The 5,549-nt window shown below is 51.7% G+C and overlaps 1 long non-coding RNA gene across 1 annotated transcript; it reads left to right on the top strand.

Moving 5' to 3' along the window:
- Nucleotides 1-554: 554 nt before the first annotated feature.
- LOC138745280 (uncharacterized) lies at nucleotides 555-5,228 on the top strand. Its single transcript, XR_011346132.1, has 3 exons — nucleotides 555-731; nucleotides 1,365-1,445; nucleotides 4,761-5,228. It is a non-coding gene; the product is annotated as an uncharacterized lncRNA (long non-coding RNA).
- The last annotated feature ends 321 nt before the right edge of the window (nucleotides 5,229-5,549 follow it).

Genomic DNA, 5,549 nt, shown 5'->3' with positions numbered 1-5,549 from the left:
TCCCCCAACCGGGATAGGATTCTTTCCCCCAGTGGACCTGGATCAAGGTGCTAGAAAGTGTTTCTGCTGCGGCGGACCCAGCAGAGTTGAACGGTGAAGCATGGGGCTCTCTCCGCACCACCTGCTCCCTCAGGCGACGAGGTCTCGCTTGCATCATGGAAGATCACGGTGTTGCTGAGCTTCTGGGAATGTGGAGGGCTTCTGCTAAACCCGTGGTAGGGTTCAGAGTGGTTCATCTCCCAGGGATGTGCTGAAGGTCAAGGATGTCCCGATCCTCTCATGGAGGGAGGGTTGTAGATAAAGTGAACGGCTGCGGAACTGGCCTCAGTCTGAGGAGAGTGATCAAAGAGGGACCTGGGGTGGCAATATTTCTACTGAGAGGCTGGAACGAACCACCAGAGGATAAATTCTGACATTTAGGTGACCCTTGGAAGGGAGTTAGAGGGAGGGGTAGAGACTAACTTGGACAGCAAAGCTGGGTTGGGATAAATGACCTGTTGTGTACTCTCTGGGTGTGTAAATGCTGCTGCTTCTGCCCCAGAGGACATAGCAATAAGGTCACAACAGAGGTGGCCACACCGGGTCATGGACCCAACGTCCCCAAGGTGGTGTCCTGCACAGATGATAAAATCATCGACAATGGATCATTCGGTGTGGTGGACCAGGCAAGGCTGGTGGACTCCGGAGAGCTGATTGCCATCAAGAAGATCTTGCAGGACAAGAGATTCAAGGTGAGGGGGAGGAGCAGTTGTGTGGAAATGGAACACCCTGATATTTAACTTTAGGCCTACAGCACGTTCACAGGCCCTTGCGACACATGAGCCCGTTTCACACAATTACACCCAATTGACAAACACCCAAACACATTTTTGAAGGGTGGGTGGAAAGAGGAGCATCTGACAGAGACCAAAGCAGCCATGGGGTTTGGAAACAGAGAAAGTCTCACAATCCCACAACAGCACCCCCCGTTCCCGCACACAACCCCCCACCCCACACACACACACACACACACACACACACACACACACACACACACACACACACACACACACACACACACACACACACACACCTGGCAAATATCAGAGATTTTCTGCAAATTAGTTGTTTAGTAGAAGCTGGGAAAACAATCATAAAAACTGAAATGATACTTCATTTAACCCCCTGACGAGTCCCCACTCCAGCGACACGAAAAGTCCCCCCCACTGACTCTCGAAAAGTCCCCCACTTCGGCCTCCCTTGGAGTTCCCCACCTCTGACCTCTTGACGAATCTCCTCCCCGCCTCCCCCCTCAACTTGGACAAGTCGCCCCTCAGGGCCCCGACCCATCGCCCAGCCTTGCTGATGTTCCTCTCTCGCCATAGAACCGCAAACTGCAGATCGTGTGAAAGTTGGATCACACCATCATCGTCCCTCTTCTCAACTTCTACTCCTCTGTAGTCAAGGTAAGATCCTCATTTGCTGCTACCTTCCCCATTCCTTCAATCGATCTGTCTCGCTGCAGCCTCTCTGTTCCCTCCATCCTGCCCCTCTGACCAGTGCCGAATCCTTGACGCTGGCTGCCCTGCTCCTCACATATTAACTCATGACCTCTTGCCATTTCAACTCCAGACAGCAGCAGCCAAGACCACAAGACAAGGTCGCCAAATTCGGCCACTCAGCCCCTCCAGTCTGTTTCCCCAATTCATTTTACGAATGTATTTTCCCCCATAACTCACTTCCCCAGAACCTTTTGGTGCCCTTCCAAATCAACGCCTGCTCTGAATCGTCCCAACAACTCAGCCTCCACATATTCGACCCCAGCCAACACCCGGCTGCAAACATTTCTCATCTCGAAACGTCACTGGTTTTTCTCTCCCGGTGAATCCTTGGCTCAAGAGGGAGGGCGGTCAGAGCTGCACATTTTGTGCAGTCTCACCAGACGCCGAATGATGGGGCAGCGGACGGGTCCACTACGGCCTGTTGACGCTCTGCTCGCTGAGCCCTTGGATTCATGCCATGTTGTGTTGAGCAGTGGGGGCATCAGGCCTACAGAGAGCAGGAGGGACTGGCACTCCAGTTGGGAGAGGCACTGGGTGTTGGAGGGTAAACCCAGCTGACATGTTTGTATTGTGTCCAAGAGAAAGAGGAGGTTTATTTGAATCTGGGTCTGGACTATGTTCCTGAGACGGTTCACTGCATGGCCCAGCACTTCAACAAGGCCAAGCAGCCCATTCCCATGATCTACATCAAGGTGGTTGTGGGTCTGGGTGGTCAGGTTGTCCACTGGGGCAAGCTTGGATGGTGGGGTTGGAGGATATAAAGGAGTTTACTGGCTGAGTCTCGCTGGGGACTGGATATCGATGAAGGGTGCATGAGGGTCTCAATGGGTATTGGTGAGGAGAGAAAGGGTAGTGAGGGGAGAAGGGTGGCGAGGATGATGAGGATGGATGTTGATTGGCAGGGTGGGGCCCTTCACCCACATCACCTTACCCTCAGGATCCAGACCCGGCCAGTGTGGAGGCAGAGTGGGTCATGTTATATCGTTGTGTTGCCAGATGTTCATGTACCAGCTGTAGCAGAGCATGGCCTACTTCCATCCTCAGGGGGTTTTCCATTGAGACATCAAGCCCCAGAAGATGCTGGTAGATCCCGAGATGGCCTTCTTATTGCTCCTTAATTTCGGCAGGTAGATCCACCCGTGTCTGCCCGTTCACCACCTCAACGCGGTCCTGATCCCTCTCCCCAACACGGCCTTGTCCCCTCCCCACCAGCTCTCACCCCTCCCCCACCAGCTCTCTCTCCTCCTCCCTCTCCCAACTTGCCCCTTCCACAGCTTAATAACTTATTCTAAATAAGATTGTGGGGGGCTTAGATGGAATGAACAGCCAGAAAACTTTCCTAAAGTGCCAGGTACAAATCTCAGAGAGCATCCGCTTCAGGTGAGGGGAGATTTTTTTTATGCAGAGAGTTGTGAGAGCTTTGAATGCGTCACCGGAGAAAGTGGTAGTGGTTGGTAGAATAGGTACATATAAAAGTCTCTGAGATGAGCATGTGGATGTAAGGGAACAGAATTTTTAAATGATAGAGGAATTTGGGGATATGGCGAGAAGGCAGGGTAGGTCGTGTTAGGTCATAAATTAGATCAGCCATGATCGTATTGAATGGCAGAGCAGGCTCGATAGGCCATTTTTGTCCTACTCCTGTTCCCACTTCCTATGTTCCTATGGGTGTGGTACAGGTAAAGGTTGTGGAGAACATTTACAAAGGTCAGTACAGCCTTTATGGGCCAAAGGGCCTGTACTGGGCAGCAATGCTTGATGTTCTAATGGATGCGGAAGCTCTGGGAAGGGGTAAGGGAGGGACTGGCCAGTAAGTCTGCAGATGTTGGGGCTGAGGGCAATGCCCAAACATGCTGGGCAAACTCATGGATAGTTTTGTGAGGAGCAGGTCCTGCTTCATGAGTCAAATTGAGTTTTTCGAGGAGATGTCAAAGGAAATAGATGAAGGTCAAGGTCTGTATGTGCTGCACGAGGATTTTAGTAAGGTGCTTGACAAGGTCCCCACGGTGGCCTCATTCAGAATGTCTGGAGGCATGGGATCCATGGAGCCTTGGCTGTGTGGATTCAGAATTGGCTTGTCTGCAGAAAACAGAGGGTAGTAGTAGATGAAACAATGACTAGTGGCGCTCCAAAGGGATCTGCTCTAGGACCCCTGCTCTTTGTGATTTTTATGAATGATGATGGGAGTGGAAGGGTGGGTACGTCAGGGGATGACACAGAGGTAGAGATGTTGGAGACAGTGTAGAAGGTTGTCATAGGTCATCCAGTTTGCAGAGAAGTGACAGATGGAGTTCAATCCTGTCAATCAGATGTACTTAAATAAGCAACTGGTCCAGGTTTATTTCCAGAGTCATTTTCAAGGGCACGAATAACAGTTATTCCAAAGAAGGTTTGAGACCCATTAAAAGTAGTTTCATATATACCAATATCTTTATTGAATGCGGATTACAAGAATGTGTGGGCAGAGCACTTGGTTAATGGCATGATTATGAACAGTGTGCAGGACAGAGAAATATTTAGATCCTGCTCCATAAATCACTCAAGGTTGCTGTGCAAATTGAGAGGGAGTTTAAGATGGTGTATTGTGTGCTGGCCTTCAGGAGTCAGGGGATTGAGTTCAAACACCGAGAGGTAACGTTGCAGATGTATAAAATTCTAGTCAGACCACACTTGGAATATTGTGTGCATTCCTGGGGCGAGAAAAGCAGAGGACGTCTAAATAAGGTGAGCTGAGGGAAATTTAGGCAAGACGTGAGGGGTACATTTTATTCACACAGAATGTTGTGGGTGGCTGGAGTGCATTGCCGGGGTAGTAGCGGAGGCTGGTCCAAAAAAGGCATGAAAAGGATTTTAATATGGACAAGAATTAAAGAAAAATGGAGGGTACTGGTGTGAGGGAGGGGAGGGTAACATTGTTGTGGGGTAGGTTCAGATGGATCAGCTGAACGGTCTCGACTGATCCATCCATGATTGTCTAGCATCTTGCTGCCATATCGTGGAGAACCAGGGTGTTGCCTGATGGAGACACTTTGCTCTGAGCCCTGCAGAGAGAGATCGTGGTTTTTGCCAAAACACACTTCCTAACGTAGAGCAGAGGAAGGGGAAAGGCTCCAGTGTTCAGGGGTAGGGGGGATAATGGGGGAAGCGTTGGGACCCTCAAAAGTCATTGTGATCAGGCCTCAGAGACAGTATCTCTATCACTCGTATTTCTCTTCCCAGGAGAAGGAGCGATCTCAGAGACAAGACATGAGTCCAGAAGGACCTCGCATCCCAGCTGAACAGAGGACGGAGAATATCATGATGGCCTGAATCCCTCCCCTTCTTCTCCCTCTGGCCCTGCAAACCCCATTCCCTGCCTTTTCCATGTCCCTTCACCCACTTCCCCTCTTCTCCTCTACCCCTCCTCCATCCCAACCCCCTCCCGCTCACCTTCCCCTTCCCCTGCCCTCACACCTATGCCCTAACCCCAGCCCTCCTCCCTTCACCTCCCCCTTCCCCTCTCCCCTTCCCTTCCCCTTACCCCTTCCCCTTCCCCTCCCCCTTCCCATCCCCTAACCCTCCCCCTTCCCCTCCCCTTCTCCTCCTCCCCTTCCCCTCCCCCTTCCCTTTCCCCTTCCTACCCCTAACCTAGGGGAAGGAGGGGGAGGGGAAGGGGGTAGGAAAAAAGGGGTAGTGGAAGGGGGTAAGGGTAGGGGTTGTGGTAAGGGGTAGGGTAGGGGGTAGTGGTAGGGGGTGTGGGGATGGGGAAGGGGTAGGAGGTAGGGTTAGGGGAAGTGGGTAGGTTGTAAGGGATAGGGTAGGGGGTAGTTGTAGGGGATGTGGGTATGGGGAAGGGGTAGGAGGTAGGGTTAGGGGAAGGGGGTAGTTGTAGGGGGTGCGGGTATGGGGAAGTGGTAGGAGGTAGGGTTAGGGGAAGGGGGTAGGTTGTAAGGGATAGGGGTAGGGTTTAGTTTAGGGTTGGGGAAGTTGGGTAGAGTTAGGGGTAGGGTTACGAGCAGTGTAGAGGTA

This window comes from Narcine bancroftii, chromosome 11, assembly GCF_036971445.1.
Source record: "Narcine bancroftii isolate sNarBan1 chromosome 11, sNarBan1.hap1, whole genome shotgun sequence".
NCBI lineage: Eukaryota > Metazoa > Chordata > Chondrichthyes > Torpediniformes > Narcinidae > Narcine > Narcine bancroftii.
Note: the sequence above shows the minus strand (reverse complement) of the source record. Positions and strands in the feature narration are given on the sequence as shown.